We start from the raw sequence: 17,521 nt of genomic DNA, 5'->3' as shown, positions 1-17,521 counted from the left end.
TGCTCTGCCGCGTCGGACCACTCCGCCTCCTCCTACTACTCATCAGCAGCAACGGAAGAGAGACGCCGCCGCTCCGGCGTATAGCAGTACAGCCAGAGGCGGGAGGCAATACAAATTCGGTCCATCTCTCAAGCCTGTAGAGAAGTTACTATACGAGATGACCGTGGAGGAAAACAAGAATATCATTGAAGCCCAAGTGAAGGACTTCTTTGGAACGCGAAGAGCTATGAAACATCCACCTCCGGAGGAGAAGATAGATCCGGTGAAAGTGAAGCGCACTATCAATGCCCTGAAGCGACCACCACCGCCTTCACCGGATGGCAACCATCTCCGCTGTCTTAAAAAGACATTGCAAGAAGCGCGCCGGTCGGGAAGTACTTCAAGTGACAAAAGGTTAGAAGAATGAAGAAGTGGGAAAAAATTCCCCAGCTCGGAGAACAGGAGAACCAATCATGCCCCCCGCTCAAGGTGTCTAGCGATATCGTCGCAAATCAGCCGCTGATGCTGCCCGGTACCAATCCTGGTGATTACCTGCCCGGCGATGTACATTTTGATACAATGGAGGTGGACGAATTCAAATACCAGTACGGGAAGCCTCTCGTCAAAGATGGAACTCTTGCTCTAACAACGACGATGCGAAGATTCCATGAATGGTACATGAAAACCTGTAGCGAGTGTGGGAAGGATGCTTTGTCGATGAGAATAAAAGAGGACCACGACTTCATTGGAAAAGAACTGTTAACTATTGATTTTGACGAGTTTTTCCAGTTCTACAATCAAAAGGCCCTCGACAAATCACTTGTGGCTTGCTACTCTCTGGAAGTACTACGTTCTGTAATTAAGTCTCTCTATATATAGCTCAGCTCTTTCATTGCATGTATATATAATTATCCTCACTATATTATGCAGATTGAAGATCGTCGAGTGCAGAAAAGCACAAATCTCTGACATTGGGTTCATTAACCCAAATGTCATACATGAATGGACGGTTCAAAAGAATGTCACAGAAACCGAGGACAACTTGCTACAATCGTTGCTCAAAAATCAAAGCAAAGATAAAATACTCTTTCCTTACAACTTCAAATGAGTGTTACTGTCTTGTGCATATTCGGTTTCTCTTATTACTCGAGGTTATAGTCATGTAACTGATGAGTTGTGCATGTGTGCGCAGGTTCCACTTTATTATCCTAGTGATTAAGGTTGAGCGGGGAGAACTAACCGTGTTAGCCTCGAGACGAAAAGATCTCGAGGACTATGCGGACATGACTCGAATGCTCCAGAAGTAAGTTCAATCGATCACTATCGCACCATATCGACAACTTTGTTCATTTCCTGATATCAAGTAATTATTTTCTTTGGCTGGCAGGGTTTGAAAGAGTTCACCGCAATTTCTCCGGGACTGCCGACCGAGCTGACATTTAAACACCCGAAAGTAAGTACTACTACCTAGTTTCGTGCATCTCCCATTGATTCTAGCTAGTTTCATCAATACCATTAAGCATGCTTGCTTATCAGTTTGATTGACCTCTATTTCTCGTAAAATGCTTGTGGCAGGAAGGCGGGAATGATTACTGTGGATACTACGTTTGCGAGTTCATTTACAACGAGACGACCGAGAATAAGCGGGGCTACTATGAAAAACAGTATGAAGTGCGTAAGAAAATATATTCACAATTGTATTTTATTACCATCGTTTGTGTTGAGTTTCATTCATACACATGTATTGACCCTCTTCTTCGATTTAGATCTGGCAGATGCGGGATGAGCTCCTACCACATGATCACATAAAAGCAATTCAAGAGGAATTGGCGGGATTCTTTCTTGACCACGTCATCAATAAAGCCGGAGAATACCATGTGGAACTTGACTTCAGATGTTAGTGATTGTAATAGATCTTATATTATATATATGTAGCTAGTAGCGTCGGATAGATATACGAAAACTTGTTATTCGACCAGTCTTTCGGAGAAGGAGAGGTTGATCACTTCTCTCTGTATATGTTCATGACGATCTTCTGTACTTAATGGTTTTCTTCATTTTCTTACTAGCTAGCGTGTTGAGTCCTCTCTATACGTATAGTATGTAGCATCGACCAAGCACGGAGATAAGAGAGGTCACTTCTCTCTATTAGCTAGCATACACAATATATGAAACCCCTGATTAAATTAACCCTCCAAAACCCCCAACCCCCCCCCCCCTTTAAAAAAAACAAAAACCCCAGCTCCTGAGCCGCTGATACGTGGATGCCTTTTGGTCCCGGTTGGTGTTACCAACCGGGACCAAAGGCCCTCCTGCCTGGGCTCGCCGCAACGGCCACGTGGAGCCCCACCTGTCCCGGTTCGTGAGCGAACCGGGACTAAAGGTCATGGGCTTTAGTCCCGACCCTTTAGTCCCGGCTCTAGAACCAGGACAAATGGGCCTTTTTCCACTAGTGTATGAAGATAGTGGCGATCGAATCTCGGGCAAGTAACATACTGATGACAAAGGGAATGACGTATGCTGTCATAACGATTCAATCGATAAAGATCTTCGTAGAATATGTGGGAGCCAATATGAGCATCCATGTTCCGCTATTGGTTATTGACCGGAGAGGTGTCCCGGTCATGTCTACATAGCTCTCGAACCCATAGGGTCTGCACGCTTAACGTTCGATGATGATTTTGTATTATATGAGTTATGTGATTTGGTGACCGAATGTTGTTCGGAGTCCCGGATGAGATCACAGACATGATGAGCGGTCTCGAAATGGTCGAGAGGTAAAGATTAATATATAGGACGATAGTATTCGGATACCGGAAGTGTTCCAGAGGGTACCGGGTACATATCGGGTCACCAGAAGGGGTTCCGGGCACCCCCAGCAAAAGATATGGGCCTAATGGGCCAAGACGGGAAACGCAGCAGCCAGCAGGGGCTGCTGCGCCCCCCATATGTGCAGAACCAGAGGAGAAGGAAAGAGGGGAAGAGAGAAGGAAGGGGAGGGATTCCGCCTCCCCCTTCCTTCCCTCCTCCCTAATTCCTCCCCGTTGTGGAACTTATGGAAGGGGGGAGGCCGAATTGGGGAGGCGCCCAAGTAGGATTCCTCCTACTTGGGGCACCCTCTTTCTTCTCCCCTCCCTCTTCCACCTATATATACATGGGGAGGGGGCGCCTAGAACACAAAACAACAATTGTTAGCCGTGTGCGGCGCCCCCCTCCACAGATTACACCCTCCGTCATATCTTCGTAGTGCTTAGGCGGAGCCCTGGGCGGATCACTACGCCATCACCATCACCATGCCATCATGCTGACGGAACTCATCTACTTCCTCGACACTCTACTGGATCAAGAGTTCGAGGGACGTCATCGAGCTGAACGTGTGCAGAACTCGGAGGTGCCGTATGTTCGGTACTTGATCGGTCGGAACGAGAAGAAGTTCGACTACATCAACCGCGTTGTCAAACGCTTTCGCTTTCGGTCTATGAGGGTACATAGACACACTCTCCCACTCTCGTTGCTATGCATCTCCTAGATAGACCTTGCGTGAGCGTAGGAATTTTTTTGAAATAGCATGCTACCTTTCCCAAAAGTGGCATCTCAGCCAGGTCTATGTGTAGATGATATGCACGAGTAGAACACAAACAGTTGTGGGTGGTGATCGTCATACTGCTTACCACCAATGTCTTATTTTGATTCGGTGGTATTGTTGGATGAAGCGGCCTGGACCGACCTTACATGACCACGTTCATGAGACCGGTTCCACCGACAGACATGCAACTAGTTTTGCGTAAAGTTGGCTGGCGGGTGTCTGTTTCTCCAACTTTAGTTGAATCGAATTTGACTGCGGCCGGTCCTTGTTGAAGATTAAAACATCAAACTTGATAAATCACCGTTGTGGTTTTGTGCCGTTGGTAAGAACGGTTCTTGGTAGAAGCCCATAGCAGCCAAGTAAAACTTTCAACAACAAAGTAGAGGACGTCTAACTTGTTTTTGCAGGGCATGTTGTGATGTGATATGGTCAAGACATGATGTGATATACATTGTTGTATGAGATGATCATGTTTTGTAAAAGTTATCGGCAACTGGCAGGAGCCTTATGGTTGTTGCTTTATTGTATGAAATACAAACGCCATGTAATTGCTTTGCTTTATCACAAAGCGGTAGTGATAGTTATAGAAGCAATAGTTGGCGAGACGACCACGACGCTACGATGGAGATCAAGGTGTCAAGCCGGTGACGATGGAGATCATGACGATGCTTTGGAGATGGAGATCAAAAGCACAAGATGATGATGCGTTGGGGAACGTAGTATTTCAAAAAAAAAAGATCCTACGATCACGCAAGATCTATCTAGGAGAGCATAGCAACGAGCGGGGAGAGTGTGTCCATGTACCCTCATAGACCGAAAGCGGAAGCGTTAGTAACGCGGTTGATGTAGTCGAACGTCTTCGCGATCCAACCGATCCAAGCACCGAACGTACGGCACCTCCGCGTCCAGCACACGTTCACCTCGATGACGTCCCTCGATCTCTTGATCCAGTTGAGGACGAGGGAGAGTTCTGTCAGCACGACGGCATGGCGACGGTGATGATGAAGTTACCGGCGCAGGGCTTCGCCTAAGCACTACGACGATATGACCGAGGTGTCTAACTGTGGAGGGGGGCACCGCACACAGCTAAGAGAAGGCTTGGTGTGCCTTTGGGGTGCCCCTCCCACGTATATAAAGGGGGGAGGAGAGGTGTCCGGCCCAAGGGGGGTGCGCCATGGGGGGGTCCTACTTGATTCGCCCCCCCCCTTTCCTATTCCCACTAAGAGAAGGAGCGAAGGAGGAGGAGGAGAGGAGGAAGGGGCCCCCCCCCCTAACCCTAGTCCAATTCGGTTTGGGCTTGGGGGCGCGTGCCACCATCTCGCCGCTGCCTCCTCTCTCCACTAGGGCCCATGAAGGCCCATTAACTCCCCGGGGCGGTTCCGGTAACCCCCGGTACTCCGGAAAATGTCCGAACCTTTCCGAAACCATTCCGGTGTGCAAACAAAACCTTCCAATATATCAATCTTTATGTCTCGACCATTTCGAGACTCCTCGTCATGTCTGTCATCTCATCCGGGACTCCGAACAAACTTTGGTACATCAAATCACATAACTCATAATACAAATCGTCATCGAACGTTAAGCGTGCGGACCCTACGGGTTCGACAACTATGTAGACATGACCGAGACACATCTCTGGTCAATAACCAATAGCGGAACCTGGATGCTCATATTGGCTCCTACATATTCTACGAAGATCTTTATCGGTCAAACCGCATAACAACATACGTTGTTCCCTTTGTCATCGGTATGTTACTTGCGCGAGATTCGATCGTCGGTATCATCATACCTAGTTCAATCTCGTTACCGGCAAGTCGCTTTACTCGTTCCATAATGGATCATCCTGTGACTAACTCATTAGACACATTGCTTGCAAGGCTCATAGTTATGTGCGTTACCGAGAGGGCCCAGAGATACCTCTCCGAAACATGGAGTGGCAAATCATAATCTCGATCTATGCCAACTCAACAAACACCATCGGAGACACCTGTAGAGCATCTTTATAATCACCAAGTTACGTTGTGATGTTTGATAGCACACAAGGTGTTCCTCCGGTATTCGTAAGTTGCATAATCTCATAGTCAGAGGAACCTGTATAAGTCATGATGAAAGCAATAGCAATAAAACAAAACGATCATAATGCTAAGCTAATGGATGGGTCTTGTCCATCACATTATTCTCTAATGATGTGATCCCATTCATCAAATGACAACACACGTCTATGGTTAGGAAACTTAACAATCTTTGATTAACGAGCTAGTCAAGTAGAGGCATACTAGGGACACTTTGTTTGTCTATGTATTCACACATGTACTAAGTTTCCGGTTAATACAATTCTAGCATGAATAATAAACATTTATCATGATATAAGGGAATATAAATAACAACTTTATTATTGCCTCTAGGGCATATTTCCTTTAGTCTCCCACTTGCACTAGAGTCAATAATCTAGTTCACATCACCAGGTGATTTAACACCAATAGTTCACATCAGCATGTGATTTAACACTCTATAGTTCACATCGCCATGTGACCAATACCCAAAGGGTTTACTAGAGTCAATAATCTAGTTCACATTGCCATTGATTACCACCCAAATAGTACTTAGGTGTGATCATGTTTTGCTTGTGAGAGAAGTTTAGTCAACGGGTCTGCCACATTCAGATCCATATGTATTTTGCAAATATTCTATGTCTACAATGCTCTGCATGGAGCTACTCTAGCTAATTTCTCCCACTTTCAATATGTATCCAGATTGAGACTCAGAGTCATCTGGATCGGTGTAAAAGTTTACATCGACGTAACTCTTTATGACAAACTCTTTATTACCTCCATAACCGAGGAATATTTCCTTACTCCTCTCAGGTAACTAAGGATAACTTTGACCGCTGTCCAGTGATCCACTCCTGCATCCAAGCTACTAAAACTTCGTGATGAACTATAATGTGCAAGGAATAACGAAAAAGATTCCCGAGCTCTTCGTGATGCTGAAATCGGCGAAGGTAGAAATCAAGAAAGAGTATCAAGTGTTGATGGTTGACAAGACCACTAGTTTCAAGAAAAAGGGCAAAGGAAAAGAAAGGGAACTTCAAGAAGAATGACAAGCAAGTTGTCACTCCCGCGAAGAAGCCCAAAGCTGGACCTAAGCCTGAAACTGAGTGCTTCTACTGCAAAAGAAATGGTCACTGGAAGTGGAACTACCCCAATTATTTGGCAGATAAGAAGGATGGCAAGGTGAACAAAGGTATATTTGATATACATGTTATTGATGTGTACCTTACTAATACTCATAGTAGCCCCTAGGTATTTGAAACCTGTTCGGTTGCTAAGATTAGTAACTCGAAACAGGAGTTGCAGAATAAATGTAGACTAGTTGAGGGTAAAGTGACGATGTGTGTTGGAAGTGGTTCCAAGATTGATATGATCATCATCACACACTCCCTATACTTTTGGGATTAGTGTTGAACCTAAATAAATGTTATTTGGTGTTTGCGTTGAGCATGAACGAGATTGGATCGTGTTTATTGCAATACCGTTATTCATTTAAGCCATTGAATGGTTGTTATTCTGTTTACATGAATAAAACCTTCTATGGTCATACACCCAATGTTAATGGTTTACTGAATCTCGATCGTAGTGATACATATATTCATAATATTGATGCCAAAAAGATGCAAAGTTGATAATGATAGTGCAACATATTTATGGAACTGCCGTTTAGGTGATATTGGTGTAAAGCGCATGAAGAAACTCCATGCAGATGGACTTTTGGAATCACTTGATTATGAATCATTTGATACTTGCGAACCATGCCTCATGGGAAAGATGACTAAAACTCTGTTCTCTGGAACAATGTAGCAATCCAATGACTTATTGGAAATAACAAATACTGATGTATGCGGTCCGATGAGTGTTGAAGCTAGCGGCGGGTATCATTATTTTTTGACCTTCATAGATGATTTGAGCAGATATGGGTATATCTACTTAATGAAACACAAGTCTGAAACATTTGAAAAGTTCAAATAATTTCAGAGTGAAGTGGAGAATCATCGTAACAAGAAAATAAAGTTTCTACGATCTGATCGTGGAGGTGAATATTTGGGTTACGAGTTTGGCCTTCATTTAAAACAACGTGGAATAGTTTCACAAATCACGCCACCTGGAACACCACAGCGTAATGGTGTATCCGAACGTCGTAACCGTACTTTATTAGATATGGTGTGATCTATGATGTCTCTTACCGATTTACCACTATCGTTTTGGGGTTATGCATTAGAGACAGCTGCATTCACGTGAAATAGGGCCCCGTCAAAATCCGTTGAGACGACACCGTATGAACTGTGGTTTGGCAATAAACCTAAGCTGTCGTTTCTTAAAGCTTGGGGATTTGATGCTTATGTCAAAAGGCTTCAGCCTGATAAGCTCGAACCCAAATCGGAGAAGTGCGTATTCATAGGATACCCTAAGGAAACAATTGGGTACACCTTCTACCACAGATCCGAAGGCAAGATCTTTGTTGCCAAGAATGGAACCTTTCTAGAGAAGGAGTTTCTCCCGAAAGAAGTGAGTGAGAGGAAAGTAGAACTTGATGAGGTAATTGTACCTTCTCTCAATTTGGAAAGTAGCTCATCCGAGAATTCTGTTCCCGTGATGCCTACACCAACTAGAGAGGAAGCTAATGATGATGATCATGAAACTTTAGATCAAGTTACTACTGAACCTCGTAGGTCAACCAGAGCAAGATCTGCACCAGAGTGGTACAGTAATCCTGTTCTGGAAGTCATGTTACTTGACCATGACGAACCTATGAACTATGAAGAAGCTATGATGAGCCCAGATTTCGATAATGGCTTGAAGCCATGAAATCTGAGATAGGATCCATGTATGAGAACAAAGTGTGGACTTTGGTCGATATGCCCGATCAACGGCGACCCATAGAGAATAAATGGATCTTCAAGAAGAAGACTGACGCTGATGGTAATGTTACTATCTATAAAGCTCGACTTATCGCAAAAGGTTTTCGACAAGTTCAAGGAGTTGACTACGATGAGACTTTCTCACTCGTAGCGATGCTTAAGCCTGTCTGAATCATGTTAGCAATTTCCCCATTTTATGATTATGAAATCTGGCAAATGGACATCAAAACTGCATTCCTTAATGGATTTCTTAAAGAAGAATTGTATATGATGCAACCAGAAGGTTTTGTCGATCCTAAAGGTGCTAACAAAGTATGCAAGCTCCAACGATCCATTTATGGACTGGTGCAAGCATCTCGGAGTTGGAATATACTCTTTGATGAGGTGATCAAAGCATATGGTTTTATACAGACTTTCGGAGAAGCCTGTATTTACAAGAAAGTGACTGGGAGCTCTGCATCATTTCTAATATTATATGTGGATGACATATTGTTGATTGCAAATGACATAGAATTTTTGGATAGCATAAAATGATACTTGAATAAGAGTTTTTCAATGAAAGACCTCAGTGAAGCTGCTTATATATTGGGCATCAAGATCTATAGAGATAGATCAAGACGCTTAATAGGACTTTCACAAAGCACATAGTCAGTCAAAGAAAGGGTTCTTGCCTGTGTTACAAGGTGTGAAATTGAGTCAGGCTCAATGCTCGACCACTGCAGAAGATAGAAAGAAAATGAAAGTCATTCCCTATGCCTCAGCCATAGGTTCTATCATGTATGCTATGCTGTGTACCAGACCTGATGTGTGCCTTGCTATAAGTTTAGCAGGGAGGTACCAAAGTAATCCACGAGTGGATCACTGGACAGCTGTCAAAATTATCCTTAGTTACCTTAAAAGGACTAAGGAAATGTTTCTCGGTTATGGAAGTGATAAAGAGTTTGTCGTAAAGAGTTACGTCGATGCAAGCTTTGGCACTGATCTAGATGACTCTAAGTCTCAATCTAGATACGTATTGAACGTGGGAGCAATTAGCTAGAGTAGCTCCATGCAGAGCATTGTAGACATAGAAATTTGCAAAATACATACGGATCTGAATGTGGCAGACCCGTCGACTAAACTTCTCTCACAAGCAAAACATGATCACACCTTAGTACTCTTTGGGTGCTAATCACATAGCGATGTGAACTAGATTATTGACTCTAGTAAACCCTTTGGGTGTTGGTCACATGGCGATGTGAACTATGGTTGTTAATCACATAAAGATGTGAACTATTGGTGTTAAATCACATGGCGATGTGAACTAGATTATTGACTCTAGAGCAAGTGGGAGACTGAAGGAAATATGCCCTTGAGGCAATAATAAAGTTGTTATTTTATATTTCCTCATATCATGATAAATGTTTATTATTCATGCTAGAATTGTATTAACCAGAAACTTGATACATGTGTGGATACATAGACAAAACATCGTGTCCCTAGTAAGCCTTTACTAGACTAGCTCGTTAACCAAAGATGGTTAAGTTTCCTTACCATAGACATGTGATGTCATTTGATGAACGCGATCACATCATTAGGAGAATGATGTGATGGACAAGACCCATTTGTTAGCTTAGCATTATGATCGTTCGGTTTTATTGCTATTGCTTTCTTCATGTCAAATACATATTCCTCCGACTATGAGATTATGCAACTCCCAGATACCGGAGGAATGCCTTGTGTGCTATCAAATGTCACAACGTAACTGAGTGATTATAAAGATGCTCTATAGGTATCTCGAAAGGTGTTTGTTGGGTTGGCATAGATCGAGATGAGGATTTCTCACTCCAAGTATCGGAGAGGTATCTCTGGGCCCTCTCGGTAATGCACATCATAAGAAGCCTTGAAAGAAAAGTGACTAATGAGTTAGTTGCAGGATGATGCGTGCATTACGGAATGAGTAAAGAGACTTGCCGGTATCGAGATTGAACTATGTATGAAGATACCGATGATTGAATCTCGGGCAAGTAACATACCGATGACAAAGGGAATACCGTATGTTGTCATAACTGTTCGACCGATAAAGATCTTCGTAGAATATGTGGGAGCCAATATGAGCATCCAGGTTCGGCTATTGGTTTTGACCGGAGAGGTGTCTCAGTCATGTCTACATAGTTCTCGAACCCGTAGGGTCCGCACGCTTAACGTTCGATGATGATTTTGTATTATATGAGTTGTGTGATTTGGTGACCGGATGTTGTTCGGAGTCCCGGATGAGATCACAGACATGACGAGGAGTCTCGAAATGGTCGATAGGTAAAGATTGATATATAGGACGATAGTATTCGGACACCGGAAGTGTTCCAGAGGGTACCGGGTACATATCGGGTCACCGAAAGGGGTTCCGGGCACCCCCGGCAAAAGATATGGGCCTAATGGGCCAAGAGGGGAGATGCAGCAGCCAGCAGGGGCTGCTGCGCCCCCATATGGGCCGAACCAGAGGAGAAGGAAAGAGCGGAAGATAGAAGGAAGGGGAGGGATTCTGCCTCCCCCTTCCTTCCCTCCTCCCTCCTCCTTCCTTCCCCCTCCGAAACTTATGGAAGGGGGGAGGTCGAATTGGGGAGGCCCCAAGTAGGATTCCTCCTACTTGGGGCGCCCCCTTGCTTCTCCCCTCCCTCTCCCACCTATATATACATGGGGAGGGGGCGCCTAGAACACAGAACAACAATTGTTAGCCATGTGCGGCGCCCCCCTCCACAGATTACACCCTCGGTCATATCTTCGTAGTGCTTAGGCGAAACTCTGCATGGTTCATTTCACCATGACCGTCACCACACTGTCGTGCTGACGGAACTGATCTACTTCCTCGACACTCTGCTGGATCAAGAGTTCGAGGGACGTCATCGAGCTGAACGTGTGCAAAACTCAGAGGTGTCGTACGTTCGGTACTTGATCGGTCGGAACGAGAAGAAGTTCGACTACATCAACCGCGTTGTCAAACGCTTCCGCTTTCGGTCTACGAGGATACGTAGACACACTCTCCCCCTCTCGTTGCTATGCATCTCCTAGATAGATCTTGCGCGAGCGTAGGAATTTTTTTGAAATTGCATGCTACGTTTCCCAACAGGATGTGGGAGGTGCTGGTCACCCGGGCGTTTGAGGCGCCCATCCGGATCGAAATTTCGCGACCAGGCAAGCCGCCCAGACGTATGAGGCGGGTTTGAGAGGTCCGGCTGTAGATGCTCTTAGTTCGTTTTTTAGTGCGTGTATACAAGCACAGCCTAAGGTGTGAGTTTATAGTATGAAAAGAGAAAATAAAGAGAGAAACAAAGGGCACGACAAGGACCCTTGGCTATTAGTTTTTGTGTGCGCGTGTTCATCGCAGTTTTATGTGATCGATCATGAGGGCCAAATTCCAACATAGACGAATATAAACCCTCCATACAAGCACAAAGCTCAGCTTTCAATGCATCCCTGCAAGAGTATAAGGCTCTGCATGCCACCTGGAGGCAGTCCAGTTGTACAACAGACGGTGCCTACAACTCCTTAGCCACTACCTCTGGCGAACTGGACGGCCTTGTCTGTTGATGGCTCTTACTTGTCTTAGGATGGCAGTGCAGGTGTTGGAATGGTCTTGCGACGCGACGATGGATCGGTAATTTTTGCTGCTTATCGAGTTATTTTTAATTGTAAAGAGGTGTTGGAGGCGGAGATACGTGCACTTATGCAGAGCGACAAGTAATGGTGCAATCTGATTCTTCCTCACAAGTGATAGCTTGTCTCGTTTGGCTTATGGACATCTGGTAGCAGAAATCAAGTCGATGATAAATGAAAGGTAGTTTGTTCTACAGAACATGTGTAAAGCGCAAAATAGGGCAGCATATTGTATGGCAAAATATAGCCGTACCGAGTCATGTACTGCGGTGTGGATGAGCAGATGTCCTCCATGTTGTGAGGACTTATTGCATTGCCTCTCGATTGTAACCCTGTAATTTTGAAATAAAACCCCTATATGGTTTTTAAAAAAGGCTATGGACGCTGAGAAAATAATGTCGCCAGAAGAGTTCCTCAGGAACATACCCGCTCCGGCCACTTCAGACATGGCGAAGGAGCAGTCAGTATTAAGCTTCACCCATCCTTGCTCTGGCTTGGTCGACCGTGCCTCCACAACTGATTTTTTTGCATCTGGTTTCTAGGAGGAAGACGAGTGAATTAACGACTAGAATTAAAGGTGCATGTGGTGTATGAAACCCACATGTTTTTTTTCTGGTTGTGAATGAGGATTTTTTTAGGGATGTTGTGAATGAGGATGTGATTGGCCTTGATTGACTAGTCAGCCCGTTGGAGATTTGTCTGGCCCAACGCCGAGTACAATCCAAACCAAGTCAATCTGTCTATCCATCCATCCGGACCGCCTATATGGCGCCTGCGGCGCTGGAGGAGCGTTAGCGCGCAACAATCTCTCTGCTAGAGTGCCCATATATGGTCGGCCCATTTTTTTCAATCTTTTTCTTTTTCTTTTTTATTTCGGTTTTTCTGTTTACTATAACATTAATTCGCGCTTACAAAAGTTCCACAAATTTTAAAAATGTGCATTTTGACCCAAAAAATCAGGAAAGCATAAAAATGTTCACAAATTTTAAAAATGCTCATGAATTTAAAAAATGTTCAAGATTCCAAAAACATGTTCACAAATTCCAAAATGCATAATTTTTTATCAAATTTAACAAAAAATTCATTCTTTCAAAAAATGGTCATGATGTCAAAAAGAAACTATTAGAAATTAAAAAATATGTTCATGGTGGAAAAAATATTCACGAAATTGAAAAATGTTGACTATTTGAAAAAATTGTTCATGATTTTCAGAAAATGTTCACGATTTCAAAAACATGTTCACAAAATAAGAAACCTTAATGATTTTTTAAATTCTTCATCAAATAAATAAAATATTCAAGGTTTGAAAAGAAAGTTCACGACTTCATAAATACACTTTTGCAAATTCAAACAAAAATCAGGTTAAAGGAATGCTCACGAAATTGAAATTTTTCACTATTTCAGAAAAATCATGAATTACAAAAAAATGTTCATGAATTTGTAATAATATATTCTTGATTTCTAAATATTGTTTGTGGATTTATAAAATGTTCATGATTTCAAAAAAATGTTCAATATTTTAAAACATAATAATTTAGAATATTTTCCAAAATTGAAAAAACGAAAATAAAAATAGAAAATTAAAAAGAAGGAAATACTGGGTGACCTCGCGCCGCACATGGGCCGCCCTAGAATGCGCGCAGGGAGCTGGGGGGTGCCCTCCGCGTCATATAGGATCAGCCCCATCCATCTATTGCATTTGGCTCATTTTGAAGCTCATTTTTTAGCTAGTACAGCTTTATCGCTTACAACAGGCCGGCATTTGTCGCTTGGCGTTCCTCATGATCATGTAATGATATCCATGAACATTCAGGTTTAATAAAGTGGAACGACTTTATCCCTTAAAAAGTATCTATGCCACTGACTCAAGTTTCATCTTATAGTTGCTTTTGGAGAAGAGAGACCAACTTTTTTGTTATACATCCTTAACAAAGTCTCATAACTTTTTAAAATAAAAAACGGTTACGTCGTCCACCATCCACCTTAGAGCATCTATAGACGGACTTGGCAAATTTGCCCCCTATACGCCCGCGCGCATGTCCACAGACAACGACGGACAACCCTTCATCTCGCGGATAGCTGCACAACTCGACTGTGGATCGCGAAGTCCATGCAATTCATGCACATAGATAATAGCACATACATTCATCACAATTCAACAGTTTAACAATGCACAAAGCAAAAAAATCATGTTTCAGCAATCCGGACATCCCAAGATAAAATTGAAGTCCGAGCGTGACGGAACACTCACTGGCCGGATCACTCACCAGACGCCATCCATGTCGCGTGCTCCACGACCATCCTTGGCTCCTGCTCCGCCTACATCCTTATCGCATGCTCTGCCTGCATCCTTGCCTCGGCTTCCATTGTTGACATCGCCGCTCTTGCCGAGGAAGAGGGTGGTGGGTTTTGTGGACTTGGGAGATTAGCTGTGAATTCCTGGTGGGCTTGGGTTGTCTGGTCTGACGTGGCGTTTAGGGCCGGTATGAGGAGCCCGTCTTGGGCAGGTGCTTTTTTTACCGGGGCATCCTCAGGGGCGTTTGAGGGTGGTTGGGGCACCCGCCTGTAGATGGTCTTACAACTGGTGTTGGCGGCTCATGAGATCGAAACCGCAGACCTAGCTAGCTCTTGACAGATACAGTTTGCCTCCCTAGGGAAGTGCACGAAAGAAACCTAAGTATATCCAATAGATAGAACCTAACGGCCGCATAAACTCTCGTCAACAACGGAGGTGTTTGTGATGATTTGATGAATCTCAAGATGACGTGTCGGCTCGGTATCTCAGAGGTGTTCATAGAGGTTGGGTGTGTGCGCTTGCATTCGTATAGGTGATTATATGTGTGTCTATAAGAGCGTATCCATTTGTACTATGTTAAAAAAGCAATTAATATTGGATTCGGATGCAAGCTAAGAATAATTTGCTCCGACACGAGATAACAAATTGTACATTCACCATATTTGGCGTGTAAATCAAATAGTAAAATTGATGCACCAGATAAGCCCTATACTAATTTACGCCCAATTAATGCATTTAATACGAGATAATTCCCACTATATTCTAATTGTACGATAATTAATGCATTAACTATTTGGTACTCCGTGATCTCCGCCTATTTGGGTCTATATAAACGCAACGAAGGGTGAGCACGCCCACTTCATCAAGTTTTTTGGGTCCTCATGGTCATGGCAGTCTTTACGAAGAACAGGGTTGTTGCCGTGTGCTTGGGGGCTCTCATGCTCATGGCGACCCTTGATCTCTCCTCGGCAGGTTCAGTCTATGGTACGTACGTACGTTCTCTTAATTACTAGCGTCTTGTCAGTTTTTCACAAGATGTATATATCTTACGATGTTGAGCATGATGGATATATTTTTGTACACGTAATTATCCAACACGAATTAATTAGTTGGAGTAACAAAATGATGTTCTATGTTTTTTGTTTGCCTCTGTGTGTGCGCGCGCAGTTGGATGTTTCGAGCCACACCAGAACTGCTTCCCAGATGAGTGTCAGAAGACATGCGTGGACAATGTTCCTGGAAACAATCTGAAAGGTTCCTGCGAGCCGGACCATGGCCCACTAAAACCGTATCCCGCGGTTCAGTGTTGTTGCTATAGAGACCCTCCGGTCATGAGTAACATGGGCGCTTAATTAGTCGACGACGGGGATAAGACCATCAGTTCGATCCACCTGTTGTACACAACTAATAGATCAATATCTTTGAGGAAAGTCAGATTAACAAAGTCATGAGCTAAGTCAAATAAGTAGTATATGTTATGATTATTGAGAGAAATAATAATATTGTTGTCTGCGGTGCATTATATTGTTTTTGGTTGCTATTTCTGGTCGCTCGTTTTGTGATGTTTGCTTGCCGGGCTTGTTTGCGGCCTCGGTTGTCCTTTGTCTGTTGTTTTCTATGATGGGCTTGACTGACTTGGGCTGGTTTGTGTTGATTTTTTTATCTTTCTTTTCAGAAATATTTAAAGGGAAAAGAAAAAAAAAGGAGCAATAGAACAAAAAGAAAGCCTAGCTATGGAAAAGGGAGCATGCCTTCCCACGTGACCAAGAAAGAGAAATGGTAGTTGTACACAAACCAGTAGACACAGGCTAAAATGCCAAAAAAAAACAACTAGAAGTTATAGAACCCTAGAAGTAGTGGGACGGATATTGCTAGTGAAAATAAAATGAAAAAGGGTGAATGATGGTCTTGTTCTCTGCAAACCTGCAGAAATGGTATAATGCTAGAATATAAACAGTGGGCCACAAGTGCTAAAACACAAGCAAAAAGCACAATAAAATAAAATGAAATTAGAAAGGGTGAATGATGGTCTTGTTCTCTGCAAACCTGCAGAAATGGTATAATGCTAGAATATAAACAGCAGGCAATGAGTGCTAAAACACAAGCAAAAAGCACAATAAAATAAAATTAGAAAGGGTGAATGATGGTCTTGTTCTCTGCAAACCAGCAGAAATGGTATAATGCTAGAATATAAACAGTGGGCCACAAGTGCTAAAACAAACAAAAAAAGCACAATAAAATAAAATAAAATTAGAAAGGGTTAAATGATAGGTGATGAAACGGTTTTTAGTTATTTGGGTCTGGAATGACTATGATCATTTAATCAAAATAAAAGTAAGCTAGAAATATTTGCAAAGGAAAAAACTCAACTTAGGACGACCTTTTCAACTTAATAAAAAATTGATATAACAAGAATTACTTTGATTGCATTTATGCGCAAGTGGGCCTTTGGGCGGCGCACAACAAGGACAAACACTTGCCTTCTTCCCTTAGTTGCAGCTGAATTACAACGTTTACAGTTGTGAATTGAGAATGGACAGGCAACTTCCGCACAAGTTTTTTCACACAGAAAAAAATTAGGATGTTTCTTCATGCAGTGGAGAAAGAACATAAAAAATGAAAAATAATACTATAGAATATGCCTCTGTTGGGCACCCCACTCTCCCAAGCGGCACATGTCACACAAGCTTTTTGTTGTTGCAAAAAACCCAGTACGATGAAAAAACATCCAAGCCGCACAAGCTTTTTGTTGTTACAAAAAAAAACCCAGTACAATGAAAAAACATCCCCACAGATCTCGGTATCTTGTCTTACATGTTGCTTTTGTAGCGAGAAAAATAGAAAAAGAGAAGGAAAAATGTAAATGCCACAGTCTCTCCTCTCTCCCACACCCCCGCCGGTTTCAGACAACAAGAACACACACTCCCCTTGCCCCTCTATCTCTAGAGAAAAGGCAAGAATGCCCGACTTCACATTAATGAAGCTACCAACCTGCTAGGATACAAGGGTGCTGAATACAAAGGCAAAAAGCTTGACAAAAAACTGAAGATTACATGCACAACTCGCTAGCAACCAAGCAGAGCAAAGTGACAGCGAGCAAGTACAAAGAGAA

General features: G+C 43.2%; 1 long non-coding RNA gene across 1 annotated transcript; it reads left to right on the top strand.

Annotated features, from left to right (window-relative positions):
• The first annotated feature begins 15,271 nt into the window (after positions 1-15,271).
• Positions 15,272-15,928, top strand: LOC123178804 (uncharacterized). The gene is made up of 2 exons (XR_006489870.1): positions 15,272-15,393; positions 15,577-15,928. It is a non-coding gene; the product is annotated as an uncharacterized lncRNA (long non-coding RNA).
• The last annotated feature ends 1,593 nt before the right edge of the window (positions 15,929-17,521 follow it).

This window comes from Triticum aestivum, chromosome 1D (genome assembly GCF_018294505.1).
Source record: "Triticum aestivum cultivar Chinese Spring chromosome 1D, IWGSC CS RefSeq v2.1, whole genome shotgun sequence".
Classification (NCBI taxonomy): Eukaryota; Viridiplantae; Streptophyta; class Magnoliopsida; order Poales; family Poaceae; genus Triticum; species Triticum aestivum.
The sequence above is the reverse complement of the archived record's forward strand: the minus strand, read 5'-3'. Positions and strand labels throughout refer to the sequence as shown.